Source organism: Somniosus microcephalus, unplaced genomic scaffold (genome assembly GCF_052327205.1).
Source record: "Somniosus microcephalus isolate GS21.2 unplaced genomic scaffold, FLI_Smic_1.0 unresolved_chr7, whole genome shotgun sequence".
In the NCBI taxonomy this organism is placed as follows: domain Eukaryota; kingdom Metazoa; phylum Chordata; class Chondrichthyes; order Squaliformes; family Somniosidae; genus Somniosus; species Somniosus microcephalus.
This window is the reverse complement of record NW_028225185.1, coordinates 41961804-41981843: the sequence shown is the minus strand read 5'-3', so window position 1 is coordinate 41981843 and position 20040 is coordinate 41961804.

The following is a 20040-nucleotide window of genomic DNA, read 5'->3' as shown; positions in this document are numbered from 1 at the left end:
CTTAATCAGGCGGGGAGACCTGTGGCATTCTTCTCACGAACCCTCCAGGGCCCGGAGACCAGACACTCCGCGGTCGAGAAGGAGGCCCAGGCTATCGTGGAGGCTGTGCGTCATTGGAGGCACTACCTGGCCGGAAAACGATTTACCCTGCTCACTGACCAGCGTTCAGTTGCTTTTATGTTCAACAACAAGCAGAGGGGCAAAATCAAAAATGACAAGATCTTGAGGTGGAGAATCGAACTTTCCACCTACAATTACGAGATCTTGTACCGGCCTGGGAAGCTCAATGAACCCCCAGATGCCCTATCGCGTGGCACCTGCGCCAGCGCGCAGATCGATAGGCTGAGGGCCCTCCACAATGACCTCTGCCACCCGGGGGTCACCAGGTTCTTCCACTTCATCAAGGCCCGCAACCTGCCTTACTCCATTGAGGAGGTCAGGACCATGACCAAGAACTGCCAAGTCTGCGCTGAGTGCAAACCGCACTTTTATAGACCAGACAGAGCCCACCTGATAAAAGCCACTCGCCCTTTCGAACGCCTGAGCGTCGATTTTAAAGGGCCTCTCCCCTCCTCCGACCGCAATGTGTACTTCCTCAACATCATTGACGAGTACTCCCGGTTCCCGTTCGCTTTCCCCTGCCCGGACATGACCAGTGCCACGGTCATTAAATGTCTGAACAGCCTCTTCACCCTGTTCGGTTTCCCCAGCTATATCCATAGCGACCGGGGCTCATCGTTTATGAGCGACGAACTCCGCCAGTACCTGCTCGCTAGGGGTATTGCCACAAGCAGGACCACCAGTTACAACCCCCGGGGGAACGGACAGGTGGAAAGAGAGAATGCAACTGTTTGGAAGGCTGCCCTACTAGCCTTAAAGTCTAGGGGCCTTCCGACCTCCCGCTGGCAGGAGGTGCTCCCCGATGCGCTCCACTCGATTCGGTCACTTCTCTGCACTGCCACCAATGCCACCCCTCACGAGAAAATGTTTGTCTTCCCAAGGAAGTCCACATCGGGGACATCGTTACCGCCATGGCTGACGTCCCCAGGGCCGGTACTACTGAGAAGACACGTGAGGGCCAATAAAACGGACCCCCTGGTCGAGAGGGTCGACCTCCTCCACGCCAACCCCCAGTACGCTTACATTGCGTACCCGGACGGGCGGGAGGACACAGTCTCCATACGAGACCTCGCACCCTCGGGGACCGCTGTAACCCACTACCCATTACCACCACCCCCCACGACCCGATATCCAACCCCAGCAGCCGGCTCGCCTTGGACCGTCACCCATGAGGACTACACTCCAGGGCCCCAGCCTACACGGGACGCGACGCCGGAAGCTCCACCACCCCTGCCGTCGCCACGTCGATCACAGCGGCAGACAAGACCTCCGGAGAGACTCCAATACACGAACTTTTAAATACACTTCACCCCGCCGGACTCATTTTTAAACAAGGGGTGAATGTGGTAAACCACTGTCATACCTGTCTGTGTCTGTATGTGTATTCCACTAGGTACAGGTCTGGACATGCCTCGGCTGACTCCTCCCACTATTCCAGGTATATAAGTGACTACCTCCCAGTCCCTTAGTATTCTGGACGGGTCGACCACTCGAGACAAGACCTTCATTCTTTAGTTAATAAAAGCCTGATTGTTACTCGCTCAACTTCAGTCTTTTGAGTAATTGATGGCGCATCAGTATGCAGGTGCAGCAGGTGATCAGGAAGGCCAATGGAATCTTGGCTTTTATTGCAAGGGGGATGGAGTATAAAAACAGGGAAGTCTTGCTGCAGTTATACAGGGTATTGGTGAGGCCACACCTGGAATACTGTGTGCAGTTTTGGTTTCCATATTTAAGAAAAGATATACTTGCTCTCGAGGCGGTTCAGAGAAGGTTCACTCGGTTGATTCCAGAGATGAGGGGGTTGACGTATGAGGAAAGGTTGAGTAGGTTGGGACTCTACTCATTGGAGTTCAGAAGAATGAGAGGCGATCTTATCGAAACATATAAGATTGTGAGGGGGCTTGATCGGGTGGATGCGGTGAGGATGTTTCCACTGATGGGTGAGACTAGAACTAGGGGGCATAATCTAAGAATAAGGGGCTGCCCTTCCAAAACTGAGATGAGGAGAAACTTCTTCACTCAGAGGGTAGTAAATCTATGGAATTTGCTACCCCAGAGGGCTGTGGAAGCTGCAACATTAAATAAATTTAAAATGGAGATAGACATTTTCCTAGCAGATAAGGGAATTAGGGGTTACGGGGAGTGGGCAGGGAAGTGGACGTGAGTCTAGATTCAAATCATCCATGATGCTATTGAATGGCGGAGCAGGCCCGAGGGACCGTATGGCCTACTCCTGCTCCTATTTCTTATGTTCTTAAGTTCCCATACTGGCAGACTGGGACTGCAGCCTCGTTATTGAGATTGCAGCACCTCCCATACTGGCAGACTGGGACTGCAGCCCCGTTAATCTGGGATTGCAGCGCCCCCAATACTGGCAGACTGGGACTGCAGCCTCGTTAATCTGAGATTGCAGCGCCTCCCATACTGGCAGACTGAGACTGCAGACATGTTAATCTGAGATTGCAGCGCCTCCGATACCGGCAGACTGGGACTGCAGCCTCGTTAATCTGAGATTGCAGCGCCTCCCCTACTGGCAGACTGGGACTGCAGCCTCGTTAATCTGAGATTGCAGCGCCTCCCATACTGGCAGACTGGGTCTGCAGCCTCTTTATTGAGACAGCAGTGCCTTCCATACTGGCAGACTGGGACTGCAGCCTCGTTAATCTGAGATTGCAGCGCCCAAAATACTGGCAGACTGGGACTGCAGCCTCGTTAATCTGAGGTTGCAGCACCTCCCATACTGGCAGACTGGGACTGCAGCCACGTTAATCTGAGATTGCAGTGCCCCCAATACTGGCAGACTGGGACTGCAGCCACGTTAATCTGAGATTGCAGCGCCCCCAATACTGGCAGACTGGGACTGCAGCCTCGTTAATCTGAGATTGCAGCGCCCCCAATACTGGCAGACTGGGACTGCAGCCACGTTAATGTGAGATTGCAGCGCCTCACATACTGGCTGACTGGGACTGCAGCCTCGTTAATCTGAGAGTGCAGCGCCCCAATACCGGCAGACTGGGACTGCAGCCGCGTTAATCTGAGACTGCAGCGTCTCTCATACTGGCAGACTGGGACTTCAGCCCCGTTATTGAGTCTGAGATTGCAGCGCCTCCCATACTGGCAGACTGGGACTCCAGCCCCGTTATTGTGTCTGAGACTGCAGCGCCTCCCATACTGGCAGACTGGGACTGCAGCCACGTTATTGAGTGAGATTGCAGCGCCTCCCATACTGGCAGACTGGGACTGCAGCCACGTTAATCTGAGAGTGCAGCGCCCCCAATACTGGCAGACTGGTACTGCAGCCTCGTTAATCTGAGATTGCAGCGCCTCCCATACTGGCAGACTGGGACTGCAGCCTCGTTAATCTGCGACTGCAGCACCTCCCATACTGGCAGACTGGGACTGCAGCCTCGTTAATCTGAGGTTGCAGTGCCTCCAATACTGGCAGACTGGGACTGCAGCATCGTTATTGAGACAGCAGCGCCTCCCACACCGGCAGACTGGGTCTGCAGCCTCGTTATTGATACAGCAGCGCCTCCCATACTGGCAGACTGGGACTGCAGCCTCGTTAATCTGCGATTGCAGCGCCTCCCATACTGTCACACTGCGACTGCTGCCTCGTTAATCTGAGGTTGCAGCACCTCCCCTACTGGCAGACTGGGACTGCAGCCTCGTTAATCTGAGATTGCAGCGCCTCCCCTACTGGCAGACTGGGACTGCAGCCTTGTTCATCTGAGATTGCAGCGCCTCCCCTACTGGCAGACTGGGACTGCAGCCTCGTTAATCTGAGATTGCAGTGCCCCCAATACTGGCAGACTGGGACTGCAGCATCGTTAATCTGAGATTGCAGCGCCTCCCACACTGGCAGACTGGGACTGCAGCCTCGTTAATCTGAGCTTGCAGCGCCTCCCACACTGGCAGACTGGGACTGCAGCCTCATTAATCTGAGATTGCAGCACCTCCCATATTGGCAGACTGGGACTGCAGCCTCGTTAATCTGGTATTGCAGCGCCCCCAATACTGGCAGACTGGGACTGCAGCCTTGTTAAATCTGAGATTGCAGCACCTCCCATACTGGCAGACTGGGACTGCAGCCTCGTTAATCTGGTATTGCAGCGCCCCCAATACTGGCAGACTGGGACTGCAGCCTTGTTAAATCTGAGATTGCAGCGCCTCCCATACTGGCAGACTGGGACAGCAGCCTCGTTAATCTGGGATTGCAGCGCCTCCCATACTGGCAGACTGGGACTGCAGCCTCGTTAATCTGAGATTGCAGCGCCTCCCATACTGGCAGACTGCGACTGCAGCCTCGTTAATCTGAGATTGCAGCACCTCCCCTACTGGTAGACTGGGACTGCAGCCTCGTTAATCTGAGATTGCAGCACCCCCAATACTGGCAGACTGGGACTGCAGCCTCGTTATTGAGACAGCAGCGCCTCCCATACCGGCAGACTGGGTCTGCAGCCTCGTTATTGATACAGCAGCGCCTCCCACACTGGCAGACTGGGACTGCAGCCTCGTTAATCTGCGATTGCAGCACCTCCCATACTGTCACACTGCGACGGCTGCCTCGTTAATCTGAGATTGCAGCGCCTCCCACACTGGCAGACTGGGACTGCAGCCTCGTTAATCTGAGCTTGCAGCGCCTCCCACACTGGCAGACTGGGACTGCAGCCTCGTTAATCTGAGATTGCAGCGCCTCCCACACTGGCAGACTGGGACTGCAGCCTCGTTAATCTGAGATTGCAGCGCCTCCCATACTGGCCGACTGCGACTGCAGCCTCGTTAATCTGAGATTGCAGCGCCTCCCATACTGGCAGACTGGGACTGCAGCCCTGTTAATCTAGTATTGCAGCGCCCCCAATACTGGCAGACTGCGACTGCAGCCTCGTTAATCTGGGATTGCAGCACCTCCCATCCTGGCAGACTGGGACTGCAGCCTCGTTAATGTGGTATTGCAGCGCCCCCAATACTGGCAGACTGGGACTGCAGCCTCGTTAATCTGGGATTGCAGCGCCTCCCACACTGGCAGACTGGGACTGCAGCCTCGTTAATCTGAGGTTGCAGCGCCTCCCAATACTGGCAGACTGGGACTGCAGCCACCTTAATCTGGGATTGCAGCGTCTCCCCTACTGGCAGACTGGGACTGCAGCCCCGTTATTGAGACTGCAGCGCCTCCCCTACTGGCAGACTGGGACTGCAGCCCCGTTATTGAGACTGCAGCGCCCCCAATACTGGCGGACAGAGGCAGCAGCTCCATTAATGGGAGACTGAGACTGCAGCGCCCCCAATACTGGCAGACTGGGACTGCAGCCTCGTTAAATCTGAGATTGCAGCACCTCCCATACTGGCAGACTGGGACTGCAGCCTCGTTAATCTGAGATTGCAGCACCCCCAATACTGGCAGACTGGGACTGCAGCCTCGTTATTGAGACAGCAGCGCCTCCCATACCGGCAGACTGGGTCTGCAGCCTCGTTATTGATACAGCAGCGCCTCCCATACTGGCAGACTGGGACTGCAGCCTCGTTAATCTGCGATTGCAGCACCTCCCATCCTGTCACACTGCGACTGCTGCCTCGTTAATCTGAGGTTGCAGCACCTCCCCTACTGGCAGACTGGGACTGCAGCCTTGTTCATCTGAGATTGCAGCGCCTCCCACACTGGCAGACTGGGACTGCAGCCTCGTTAATCTGAGATTGCAGCGCCTCCCCTACTGGCAGACTGGGACTGCAGCCTCGTTAATCTGAGATTGCAGCGCCCCCAATACTGGCAGACTGGGACTGCAGCCTCGTTATTCTGAGATTGCAGCGCCTCCCACACTGGCAGACTGGGACTGCAGCCTCGTTAATCTGAGATTGCAGCGCCTCCCATACTGGCCGACTGCGACTGCAGCCTCGTTAATCTGAGATTGCAGCGCCTCCCATACTGGCAGACTGGGACTGCAGCCCTGTTAATCTAGTATTGCAGCGCCCCCAATACTGGCAGACTGCGACTGCAGCCTCGTTAATCTGAGATTGCAGCGCCCCCAATACTGGCAGACTGGGACTGCAGCCTCGTTATTCTGAGATTGCAGCGCCTCCCACACTGGCAGACTGGGACTGCAGCCTCGTTAATCTGAGCTTGCAGCGCCTCCCACACTGGCAGACTGGGACTGCAGCCTCGTTACTCTGAGATTGCAGCGCCTCCCCTACTGGCAGACTGGGACTGCAGCCTCGTTAATCTGAGATTGCAGCGCCCCCAATACTGGCAGACTGGGACTGCAGCCTCGTTATTCTGAGATTGCAGCGCCTCCCACACTGGCAGACTGGGACTGCAGCCTCGTTAATCTGAGCTTGCAGCACCTCCCACACTGGCAGACTGGGACTGCAGCCTCGTTAATCTGAGATTGCAGCGCCTCCCACACTGGCAGACTGGGACTGCAGCCTCGTTAATCTGAGATTGCAGCGCCTCCCATACTGGCCGACTGCGACTGCAGCCTCGTTAATCTGAGATTGCAGCGCCTCCCATACTGGCAGACTGGGACTGCAGCCCTGTTAATCTAGTATTGCAGCGCCCCCAATACTGGCAGACTGTGACTGCAGCCTCGTTAATCTGGGATTGCAGCACATCCCATCCTGGCAGACTGGGACTGCAGCCTCGTTAATGTGGTATTGCAGCGCCTCCCATACTGGCAGACTGGGACTGCAGCCTCGTTAATCTGAGGTTGCAGCGCCTCCCAATACTGGCAGACTGGGACTGCAGCCACCTTAATCTGGGATTGCAGCGTCTCCCCTACTGGCAGACTGGGACTGCAGCCCCGTTATTGAGACTGCAGCGCCTCCCCTACTGGCAGACTGGGACTGCAGCCCCGTTATTGAGACTGCAGCGCCCCCAATACTGGCGGACAGAGGCAGCAGCTCCATTAATGGGAGACTGAGACTGCAGCGCCCCCAATACTGGCAGACTGGGACTGCAGCCTCGTTAAATCTGAGATTGCAGCACCTCCCATACTGGCAGACTGGGACTGCAGCCTCGTTAATCTGAGATTGCAGCACCCCCAATACTGGCAGACTGGGACTGCAGCCTCGTTATTGAGACAGCAGCGCCTCCCATACCGGCAGACTGGGTCTGCAGCCTCGTTATTGATACAGCAGCGCCTCCCATACTGGCAGACTGGGACTGCAGCCTCGTTAATCTGCGATTGCAGCACCTCCCATCCTGTCACACTGCGACTGCTGCCTCGTTAATCTGAGGTTGCAGCACCTCCCCTACTGGCAGACTGGGACTGCAGCCTCGTTCATCTGAGATTGCAGCGCCTCCCACACTGGCAGACTGGGACTGCAGCCTCGTTAATCTGAGATTGCAGCGCCTCCCCTACTGGCAGACTGGGACTGCAGCCTCGTTAATCTGAGATTGCAGCGCCCCCAATACTGGCAGACTGGGACTGCAGCCTCGTTATTCTGAGATTGCAGCGCCTCCCACACTGGCAGACTGGGACTGCAGCCTCATTAATCTGAGATTGCAGCGCCTCCCATACTGGCCGACTGCGACTGCAGCCTCGTTAATCTGAGATTGCAGCGCCTCCCATACTGGCAGACTGGGACTGCAGCCCTGTTAATCTAGTATTGCAGCGCCCCCAATACTGGCAGACTGCGACTGCAGCCTCGTTAATCTGAGATTGCAGCGCCCCCAATACTGGCAGACTGGGACTGCAGCCTCGTTATTCTGAGATTGCAGCGCCTCCCACACTGGCAGACTGGGACTGCAGCCTCGTTAATCTGAGCTTGCAGCGCCTCCCACACTGGCAGACTGGGACTGCAGCCACGTCAATCTGAGATTGCAGCGCCTCCCACACTGGCAGACTGGGACTGCAGCCTCGTTAACCTGAGATTGCAGCGCCTCCCATACTGGCAGACTGGTACTGCAGCCCTGTTAATCTAGTATTGCAGCGCCCCCAATACTGGCAGACTGCGACTGCAGCCTCGTTAATCTGGGATTGCAGCACCTCCCATACTGGCAGACTGGGACTGCAGCCTCGTTAATGTGGTATTGCAGCGCCCCCAATACTGGCAGACTGGGACTGCAGCCTCGTTAATCTGGGATTGCAGCGCCTCCCATACTGGCAGACTGGGACTGCAGCCTCGTTAATCTGAGGTTGCAGCGCCTCCCAATACTGGCAGACTGGGACTGCAGCCACCTTAATCTGGGATTGCAGCGTCTCCCCTACTGGCAGACTGGGACTGCAGCCCCGTTATTGAGACTGCAGCCCCTCCCCTACTGGCAGACTGGGACTGCAGCCCCGTTATTGAGACTGCAGCGCCCCCAATACTGGCGGACAGAGGCAGCAGCTCCATTAATGGGAGACTGAGACTGCAGCGCCCCCAATACTGGCAGACTGGGACTGCAGCCCCATTAATGGGAGACTGAGACTGCAGCGACCCCAATACTGGCAGACTGGGACTGCAGCCCCATTAATGGGAGACTGGGACTGCAGCCACGTAAATGGGAGACTGGGACTGCAGCCACGTTAATCTGAGACTGCAGCACCTCCCATACTGGCAGACTGGGACTGCAGCTTCATTAATCTAAGTTTGCAGCGCCCTCCCCTACTGGCAGACTGGGACTGCAGCCCCGTTATTGAGACTGCAGCGCCTCCCCTACTGGCAGACTGGGACTGCAGCCCCGTTATTGAGACTGCAGCGCCCCCAATACTGGCGGACAGAGGCAGCAGCTCCATTGATGGGAGACTGAGACTGCAGCGCCCCCAATACTGGCAGACTGGGACTGCAGCCCCATTAATTGGAGACTGAGACTGCAGCGCCCCCAATACTGGCAGACTGGGACTGCAGCCCCATTAATGGGAGACTGGGTCTGCAGCCACGTTAATGGGAGACTGGGACTGCAGCCACGTTAATCTGAGACTGCAGCGCCTCCCATACTGGCAGACTGGGACTGCAGCTTCGTTAATCTAAGGTTGCAGCACCTCCCATACTGGCAGACTGGGATTGCAGCCTCATTATCTGAGACTGCAGCGCCCCCAATACTGGCAGACTGGGACTGCAGCCTGGTTAACCTGAGATTGCAGCGCCTCCCCTACTGGCAGACTGGGACGGCAGCCTCGTTAATCTGGGATTCCAGCGCCTCCCAAAATAGCAGACTGGGATTGCAGCCACCTTAATCTGGGATTGCAGCGTCTCCCCTACTGGCAGACTGGGACTGCAGCCCCGTTATTGAGACTGCAGCGCCTCCCCTACTGGCAGACTGGGACTGCAGCCCCGTTATTGAGACTGCTGCGCCCCCAATACTGGCGGACAGAGGCAGCAGCTCCATTAATGGGAGACTGAGACTGCAGCGCTCCCAATACTGGCAGACTGGGACTGCAGCCCCATTCATGGGAGACTGAGAATGCAGCGCCCCCAATACTGGCAGACTGGGACTGCAGCCCCATTAATGGGAGTCTGGGACTGCAGCCACGTTAATCTGAGACTGCAGCACCTCCCATACTGGCAGACTGGGACTGCAGCTTTGTTAATCTAAGGTTGCAGCACCTCCCATACTGGCAGACTGGGATTGCAGCCTCAATATCTGAGACTGCAGCGCCCCCAATACTGGCAGACTGGGACTGCAGCCTAGTTAACCTGAGATTGCAGCGCCTCCGCTACTGGCAGACTGGGACTGCAGCCTCGTTAATCTGGGATTGCAGCGCCTCCCAAAATGACAGACTGGGATTGCAGCCCCGTATTGAGACTGCAGCGCCTCCCATACTGGCAGACTGGGACTGCAGCCTTGTTAATCTGAGATTGCAACGCCTCCCATACTGGCAGACTGGGACTGCAGCCTCGTTAATCTGGTATTGCAGCGCCCCCAATACTGGCAGACTGGGACTGCAGCCTCGTTAAATCTGAGATTGCAGCACCTCCCATACTGGCAGACTGGGACTGCAGCCTCGTTAATCTGGTATTGCAGCACCCCCAATACTGGCAGACTGGGACTGCAGCCTCATTAAATCTGAGATTGCAGCGCCTCCCATACTGGCAGACTGGGACTGCAGCCTCGTTAATCTGGGATTTCAGCGCCTCCCATACTGGCAGACTGGGACTGCAGCCTCGTTAATCTGAGGTTGCAGCGCCTCCCAATACCGGCAGACTGGGACTGCAGCCACCTTAATCTGGGATTGCAGCGTCTCCCCTACTGGCAGACTGGGACTGCAGCCCCGTTATTGAGACTGCAGCGTCTCCCATACTGGCAGACTGGGACTGCAGCCACGTTATTGAGACTGCAGCGCCTCCCATACTGGCAGACTGGGACTGCAGCCACGTTAATCTGAGATTGCAGCGCCCCCAATACTGGCAGACTGGGACTGCAGCCACGTTAATCTGAGATTGCAGCGCCCCCAATACTGGCAGACTGGGACTGCAGCCATGTTATTCTGAGCTTGCAGCGCCTCCCATACTGGCTGACTGGGACTGCAGCCTCGTTAATCTGAGAGTGCAGCGCCGCAATACCGGCAGACTGGGACTGCAGCCGCGTTAATCTGAGACTGCAGCGTCTCTCATACTGGCAGACTGGGACTTCAGCCCCATTATTGAGTCTGAGATTGCAGCGCCTCCCATACTGGCAGACTGGGACTTCAGCCCCGTTATTGTGTCTGAGACTGCAGCGCCTCCCATACTGGCAGACTGGGACTTCAGCCCCGTTATTGAGTCTGAGATTGCAGCGCCTCCCATACTGGCAGACTGGGACTGCAGCCACGTTATTGAGTCTGAGATTGCAGCGCCTCCCATACTGGCAGACTGGGACTGCAGCCACGTTAATCTGAGATTGCAGCGCCTCCCCTACTGGCAGAGTGGGACTGCAGCCTCGTTAATCTGGGATTGCAGCGCCTCCCATACTGGCAGACTGGGACTGCAGCCTCGTTAATCTGAGACTGCAGCACCTCCAATACTGGCAGACTGGGACTGCAGCCTTGTTAATCTGAGATTGCAGCACCCCCAATACTGGCAGACTGGGACTGCAGCCTCGTTAATCTGAGATTGCAGCGCCCCCAATACTGGCAGACTGGGACTGCAGCCTCGTTCATCTGAGATTGCAGTGCCTCCAATACTGGCAGACTGGGACTGCAGCCTCGTTAATCTGAGATTGCAGCACCTCCCCTACTGGCAGACTGGGACTGCAGCCTCGTTAATCTGAGATTGCAGCACCTCCCCTACTGGCACACTGGGACTGCAGCCTCGTTAATCTGAGATTGCAGCACCCCCAATACTGGCAGACTGGGAGTGCAGCCTCGTTATTGATACAGCAGCGCCTCCCATACTGGCAGACTTGGACTGCTGCCTCGTTAATCTGAGGTTGCAGCACCTCCCCTACTGGCAGACTGGGACTGCAGCCTCGTTAATCTGAGATTGCAGCACCTCCCCTACTGGCAGACTGGGACTGCAGCCTCGTTAATCTGAGATTGCAGCGCCTCCCACACTGGCAGACTGGGACTGCAGCCTCGTTAATCTGAGATTGCAGCGCCTCCCCTACTTGTAGTGTATGTAACTGTTCTACCTTTAAGAGAACTATTGTATGTAACCGTCCACCTTTAAGAGAACTATTTTAGGTGTGGCACTACTTTATCTTGGCTGCTGTATACTGTAATACCGACGGTGACCACACCGGTATATAAGTGCTGTGTCAGGATTTATTGGGCAGATTCGCCCTGACCTTCGAATAGTAAAGTCCTGTTAAAGTTACTCTTGTAGTCTGTGTATTAATTCGCCATAATACCTACAGACTTTACAGTGGCGACGAGTTCGATCTTACCCTGCGGCAACAATACTTCCGAAGCAGTTAACGAGCGTCGAGACGAGGCACCCGCCCTCGTCGTTCTGCTGAGAGAAAACTCGAGTCTGCAGAGCAAGGAAGAAGGAAGAATTCAGACACGAAGCCTTCCATCAGCAACAGGCACTGATTGTCCCTTCTGCCACGGTGGTGAGTGAGCCGATCAGCACGAGAAGCAAGTCGGCCACGGTGACTGTGAGTAAAGGGAAAATAAAAAAAAAAGAAACGGAGGATAAGGGCGGTGAACTCGACCACGGTCGGGGGAAAGGAGCCGGACAGAAGTCGGGCCCAGAGGCGCTGAGACTGGGGCAGCGTGGAGCACGGAAGCCGCGGTACAAGCGGGCTGGGAGACGCAACGGCGTCGTGAGACAGCTAGACCGCGACCGGCGAAAAAGGCCGGGCAGCTACCGAGGCCACGAGGCGCTGCGACCGGGATCGTAAGGCGCGGGAAGATATAAAAATAAATAAACCGCGGTGAACTCAGCCGCAGCCGGGGAGGAAAGCACCGGACTGCGAGAGGGCTGGGAGGCGCGATTGGAGTGAAAAAGGCCGGGCAGCGACCGAGGCCACGAAGCGCTGCGCCCGGGATCGTAAGGCGCGGGAAGATATAAAAATAAATAAATCGCGGAGAACTCAGCCGCAGCCGGGGAGGAAAGCACCGGACTGCGAGAGGGCTGGGAGGCGCGATTGGAAGCCGCTGAGGGAGAGACAGAGCCCGAGCGAGCGGGAGAGACAGAGCCCGAGCGAGGGAGACTGAGCGAGATCCAGCCCAGCGGCTGAAACTGTTCGCCATCAATGGGTTGTACCCAGCGCCGGTTGCCCTGCCGAGAAAAGGGAAGAAGGAACGCACTGAAGCCGACGCGCAGGCTGCGAACCCCGAAAGCCAGCGGTCGTCGCCCGAGGGAAAAGCTTACCCCTCCCGCCAGGGGAAGAAGCGGGAAACCGCCATTTTGAAAGTGGGCGGGGAAAGAAGACAAGTGCGGGAAACCGCCATTTTGAAAAAAAAAAGTTAAAGAAATATTTCGTTGTTGTTTCTCAGGAAGAGTGTGAAGATGCCTAAGCGTAGTAACATCAACGGCTTCGATTCCGATGTGGAAGATTGGGCCACGTATGTAGAACGCATCAAGATATATTGTAAGGTCAATAAGATAGCAAATTATGACAAAGCTCTAACCTTACTAAACTCAATGGGTGCGAAGACATACGGGTTATTGAAGCATCTTCTATCACCAGCTAAACCGGCGGATCAGTCTTTCGCTAATATTGTTGCTGTCCTGAAGGATCATTTTAACCCCGCACCGCTGATGTTAGCGGAACGATCAAAATTTTACGTGAGAACGCAACGAAAAGAGGAAAGCAACGCGGAGTACCTGGTTGAACTGCGTAGGCTAGCAAAATACTGTCAGTTTGGGGTAAATCTGACAGAGGCACTGAGAGACAAGTTCGTGTGCGGGATGTCGAAGGAAGGAACACAAAAACGACTGCTCGAAGAGAACGATCTTACACTTGATAAGGCTGTCCTTATTGCAGCATCGCACGAAGCCGCAGCGAGAGGCACGGCGGAAATTCAGCGGAAGACAGCGGTACTCAGTGTGGATCAAATGACTTTGGGTACAACGAAATGTTATCGTTGTGGGAAGACAACACACGACCAGAACCAATGCTGGTTTAAAAACCAGGAATGTAGAAAATGTGGCAAGCTTGGTCACATAGCTAAGGTATGCCGGTCAGGAAAGAAGACCAGCAATAATAAGTCACCGCAGAAGAAGTACAGAAAGGTACATAAGGTGACTGGGAAGAGTCCAGATGAACAGAATTCGGACTCAGACTCCAACAGCAAGGAACTGGGTAGTCTGAGGATTCACAATGTGAGTAAAGAAGCTGACCGACAAACTATCTGGGTCACACTACAGATTGCAAAAGTCCAAGTGAAGATGGAAGTGGACACCGGATCGGCGTTGACGGTCATGAATAAGCAAGATTACAAAAAGTTATTCAAACATATTCCCCTACGGGATACGGAGATAGTATTGCAGACATACACGGGGCACAAAGTATACCTCATCGGAAAGATAAAAGTCAAGGTGAGATACAAGGACAAAGATCACCAAGGGATGGGCATGTATGTGCTGCCCAAGGGAGGTCCACCACTTCTGGGACGGGAGTGGATCAGGAAAATAAAGATAGACTGGCATTCACTAAACACAATGACGGTAGATTCCGGAAAGGAAGATGTCAAACCTGAACGGTTGTCCAGAATATTGGACGAAGCTAAAGAGGTATTCCAGCAAGGACTGGGAACACTGAGAGGAATTAAAGCAAAAATCAAGATTGCAGAACATGCAAGCCCAAAATTTTTCAAAGCCAGATCGGTACCTTACGCGATACGACGTGCTGTGGAGGCAGAACTGGAAGAGCTTGAACGTTCAGGGGTACTGTCTAAGGTGGACTGGAGTGAGTGGGCCACGCCCATTGTTCCCGTCATGAAGTCTTCATCAAGTAACAAGCCAGGGGGACCGGGAAAGGTCCGCATCTGCGGAGACTTCAAGATCACAGTTAATCCGGTGCTTCACACGGTACAATACCCGCTCCCGCGGATTGAGGATATCTTTGCTTCATTGTCTGGCGGGAAACACTTCACCAAGATAGACCTGGCACAAGCATACTTACAAATGGAAGTCGAGGAAGAGTCGCGCCAGTATCTCACAATCAACATGCACAGAGGCTTGTATCGTTATAATAGACTGGTTTTTGGAGTAGCTTCGGCTCCAGCAATTTGGCAGAGGGCCATGGAGCAGGTCTTACAGGGTATTCCAAGCACGCAGTGTTACTTGGATGATATCCTGATTACGGGAGAAGACGAGGAGGAACACCTCACAAATTTGAAACTGGTGCTCACCAGGTTGAAGGAATATGGCCTTCGAGTTAATCGCCAGAAATGTGAGTTCTTCCAGAAACGGATCTCGTACTGCGGTCATGTCATTGACCAAGAGGGGCTGCACAAGTCACCTGACAAGATAGAAGCTGTCGTGAAGGCCCCCGCCCCGGAAAATGTATCACAGTTGAGATCGTTTCTGGGGTTGATTAATTATTACCACAAGTTTCTGCCAAATCTATCCACGGTGCTGCATCCGCTGAATGCTCTGTTGCGGAAAGAAGTACCATGGAAGTGGAGCGAGGACTGTAAGAAGGCCTTTCGCAGAAGCAAGGCGTTGATTACCTCTGAGGAAGTGTTGGCTCATTTCAACCCAACGTTACCTCTTCGTCTAGCTTGTGATGCTTCCCCTTATGGAATTGGAGCAGTACTTTCACACAAGTTACCAAATGGCTCGGAAAGGCCAGTCGCATTTGCGTCCCGATCATTGACCTCTGCTGAGCGAAATTATGCTCAGATAGATAGGGAGGCCCTCAGCCTTGTGTGGGGAGTAAAGAAATTCAATCATTACCTGCAGGGCAAGAAGTTCACATTACTGACAGACCACCAGCCGTTGGTGTCCATATTCAACCCTAACAAGGCCGTTTCCACTATGACAGCGCAAAGGCTACAGAGGTGGTCCGTGTTACTTGGGGCACACCAATATGACATCGAATACAAAAGGTCCAAACAACATGGAAATGCTGATGGGTTATCGCGCCTACCGTTGCCAGTAGTAGAAGAGGCGGCTACAGTGGACCCGGTAGAGATGTTCCACTCATCCATAGTGGAATGTCTACCAGTAACAAATTCGATGATCGAAAATGAAACAAGAAATGACCCGACTCTCTCACGAGTCTACGATTTAACATTGGAGGGATGGCCAGCACATGGCGAACCAACGCTGCCCACATTTTCGCAAAGAAAAGAACAGCTGTCAGTGTGCCGAGGAACCTTGATGTGTGGATCTAGAGTGGTGATTCCACCCAAACTTCAGCATAAGGTGCTAAAGGAGCTTCACGAGGGGCATCTGGGTGGAGTGAAAATGAAGAACCTAGCAAGAGCGTTTGTGTGGTGGCCAGGTATTGATAGAGACATCGAAGAAATAACCAAGAGCTGTCTAAGATGCCAGAAGGTCCAAAACGCGCCACCACAAGCTCCTCTGCATCCATGGGAGTGGCCCTCATCTCCTTGGCAAAGGGTACACGTCGACTTTGCTGGTCCATTTATGGACTCAATGTTTCTAATCGCGGTGGATGCACACTCCAAGTGGCCGGAGGTAATAAAGATGTCCTCCACCACCACGGAAAAAACCATCACAGTATTAAGGACCATATTTGCCAGGAATGGGCTGCCGGAACAGATCTGTTCTGATAATGGACCGCAATTTGTGTCCGAAGAATTCAGGAAGTTCTTAAAAAGGAATGGGGTCAAGCACTACACGTCAGCCCCATACCATCCCGCCACCAATGGATTAGCTGAAAGGTTTGTCCAGACCTTCAAGAAGGCCATAAAGGCCATGGGTAATGAAGACATCAACCTACAACATAAGGTAGATAACAACGATCGCAGCCCTGCCTTCGATCCAGTTCCTTTTCTCTCCAGTTTTGAAGAAGGGTCAAACCCGAAACGTCAACTCAAATTTCTCTCCACGGATGTTGCCTGACTTGCTGAGTTTTTCCAGCATTTTCTGTTGTTATTTCGGATTTCCAACATCTGCAGTATTTTGCTATCGTAGATAACTTCTTGTTGGCGTACAGGAATGCAACACATGCGGTCACAAACCAAACTCCCGCCATGATGTTTTTCAATAGAAGACTAAGATGCCGGCTGGATTTGATTAAGCCAAACGTCAGAAGGGACGTAGAGAACCGGCAATTTCAGGGCATGAATGAAAGGCCAACTAGATCCTTTCAGATAGGTCAACAAGTTTTGGCCCGGGACTACCGTACAGAGAAATGGCAGCCTGGAACTATTGGGAAAAGGCTAGGGCCGCTGATGTATACCGTGGACATTGGTGACAGCATAATAAGGCGCCATGTTGACCAGATCATAGGGTCATCCACAAAGGACCAATCTACTCCACCACCTTACACGGCTAATGTTGAAGCAGAGATACCCAGAGCACCTACCTCCGATCTGGTAATACTGGAATCAGGTGAACCTGACACTGTCCTTCAAGCCGAATCGACCTTGCCAGAAGAACCTACTACCCCGCCGAAAACTACTACACCACCGAGGCGTTATCCGGACAGAGTCAGGAAGCCTCCAGAGAGACTGAATCTGTGAACTGTTTTGCATAAGTTGTATATATGTTATGATGTTATGTTAATGGGGAATAAGTATGTTGTAAGCTAAAAAGGGAGGATTGTAGTGTATGTAACTGTTCTACCTTTAAGAGAACTATTGTATGTAACCGTCCACCTTTAAGAGAACTATTTTAGGTGTGGCACTACTTTATCTTGGCTGCTGTATACTGTAATACCGACGGTGACCACACCGGTATATAAGTGCTGTGTCAGGATTTATTGGGCAGATTCGCCCTGACCTTCGAATAGTAAAGTCCTGTTAAAGTTACTCTTGTAGTCTGTGTATTAATTCGCCATAATACCTACAGACTTTACACTACTGGCAGACTGGGACTGCAGCATCGTTAATCTGAGATTGCAGTGCCCCCAATACTGGCAGACTGGGACTGCAGCCTCGTTAATCGGAGATTGCAACGCCTCCCATACTGGCAGACTGGGACTTCAGCCCCGTTATTGTGTCTGAGACTGCAGCGCCTCCCATACTGGCAGACTGGGACTTCAGCCCCGTTATTGAGTCTGAGATTGCAGCGCCTCCCATACTGGCAGACTGGGACTGCAGCCTCGTTAATCTGAGATTGCAGTGCCCCCAATACGGGCAGACTGGGACTGCAGCCTCGTTAATCTGAGATTGCAGCGCCCCCAATACAGGCAGACTGGGACTGCAGCATCGTTAATCTGAGATTGCAGCGCCCCCAATACTGGCAGACTGAGACTGCAGCCTCGTTAATCTGAGATTGCAGTGCCCCCAATACTGGCAGACTGGGACTGCAGCCTCGTTAATCTGAGATTGCAGCGCCTCCCACACTGGCAGACTGGGACTGCAGCCTCGTTAATCTGAGATTGCAGTGCCTCCCATACTGGCGGACTGGGACTGCAGCCTCGTTAATCGGAGATTGCAGCGCCTCCCACACTGGCAGACTGGGACTGCAGCCTCGTTAATCTGAGATTGCAGCGCCTCCCACACTGGCAGACTGGGACTGCAGCCTCGTTAATCTGAGATTGCAGCACCTCCCATACTGGCAGACTGGGACTGCAGCCCCTTTAATCTAGTATTGCAGCGCCCCCAATACTGGCAGACTGGGACTGCAGCCTCGTTAATCTGAGGTTGCAGCGCCTCCCAATACTGGCAGACTGGGACTGCAGCCACCTTAATCTGGGATTGCAGCGTCTCCCCTACTGGCAGACTGGGACTGCAGCCCCGTTATTGAGACTGCAGCGCCTCCCCTACTGGCAGACTGGGACTGCAGCCCCGTTATTGAGACTGCAGCGCCCCCAATACTGCCGGACAGAGGCAGCAGCTCCATTAATGGGAGACTGAGACTGCAGCGCCCCCAATACTGGCAGACTGGGACTGCAGCCCCATTAATGGGAGACTGAGACTGCAGCGCCCCCAATACTGGCAGACTAGGACTGCAGCCCCATTAATGGGAGACTGTGTCTGCAGCCACGTTAATGGGAGACTGGGACTGCAGCCACGTTAATCTGAGACTGCAGCACCTCCCATACTGGCAGACTGGGACTGCAGCTTCGTTAATCTAAGGTTGCAGCACCTCCCATACTGGCAGACTGGGATTGCAGCCTCATTATCTGAGACTGCAGCGCCCCCAATACTGGCAGACTGGGATGGCAGCCTGGTTAAGCTGAGATTGCAGCGCCTCCCCTACTGGCAGACTGGGACTGCAGCCTCGTTAATCTGGGATTGCAGCGCCTCCCAAAATGGCAGACTGGGATTGCAGCCCCGTATTGAGACTGCAGCACCTCCCATACTGGCAGACTGGGACTGCAGCCTCGTTAATCTGAGATTGCAGCACCTCCCCTACTGGCAGACTGGGACTGCAGCCTCGTTAATCTGAGATTGCAGCTCCCCCAATACTGGCAGACTGGGACTGCAGCCTCGTTATTGAGAGAGCAGCGCCTCCTATACTGGCAGACTGGGTCTGCAGCCTCGTTATTGATACAGCAGCGCCTCCCATACTGGCAGACTGGGACGGCAGCCTTGTTAATCTGCGATTGCAGCGCCTCCCATACTGTCACACTGCGACTGCAGCCTCGTTAATCTGATGTTGCAGCACCTCCCCCACTGGCAGACTGGGACTGCAGCCTCGTTAATCTGAGATTGCAGCGCCTCCCAATACTGGCAGACTGGGACTGCAGCCTCGTTAATCTGAGGTTGCAGCGCCTCCCAATACTGGCAGACTGGGACTGCAGCCACCTTAATCTGGGATTGCAGCGCCTCCCCTACTGGCAGACTTGGACTGCAGCCCCGTTATTGAGACTGCAGCGCCTCCCCTACTGGCAGATTGGGACTGCAGCCCCGTTATTGAGACTGCAGCGCCCCCAATACTGGCAGACTGGGACTGCAGCCACCTTAATCTGGGATTGCAGCGCCTCCCCTACTGGCAGACTGGGACTGCAGCCCCGTTATTGAGACTGCAGCGCCTCCCCTACTGGCAGACTGGGACTGTAGCCCCGTTATTGAGACTGCAGCGCCCCCAATACTGCCGGACAGAGGCAGCAGCTCCATTAATGGGAGACTGAGACTGCAGCGCCCCCAATACTGGCAGACTGGGACTGCAGCCCCATTAATGGGAGACTGAGACTGCAGCGCCCCCAATACTGGCAGACTGGGACTGCAGCCCCATTAATGGGAGACTGGGTCTGCAGCCACGTTAATGGGAGACTGGGACTGCAGCCACGTCAATCTGAGACTGCAGCACCTCCCATACTGGCAGACTGGGACTGCAGCTTCGTTAATCTAAGGTTGCAGCACCTCCCATACTGGCAGACTGGGATTGCAGCCTCATTATCTGAGACTGCAGCGCCCCCAATACTGGCAGACTGGGACTGCAGCCTGGTTAACCTGAGATTGCAGCGCCTCCCCTACTGGCAGACTG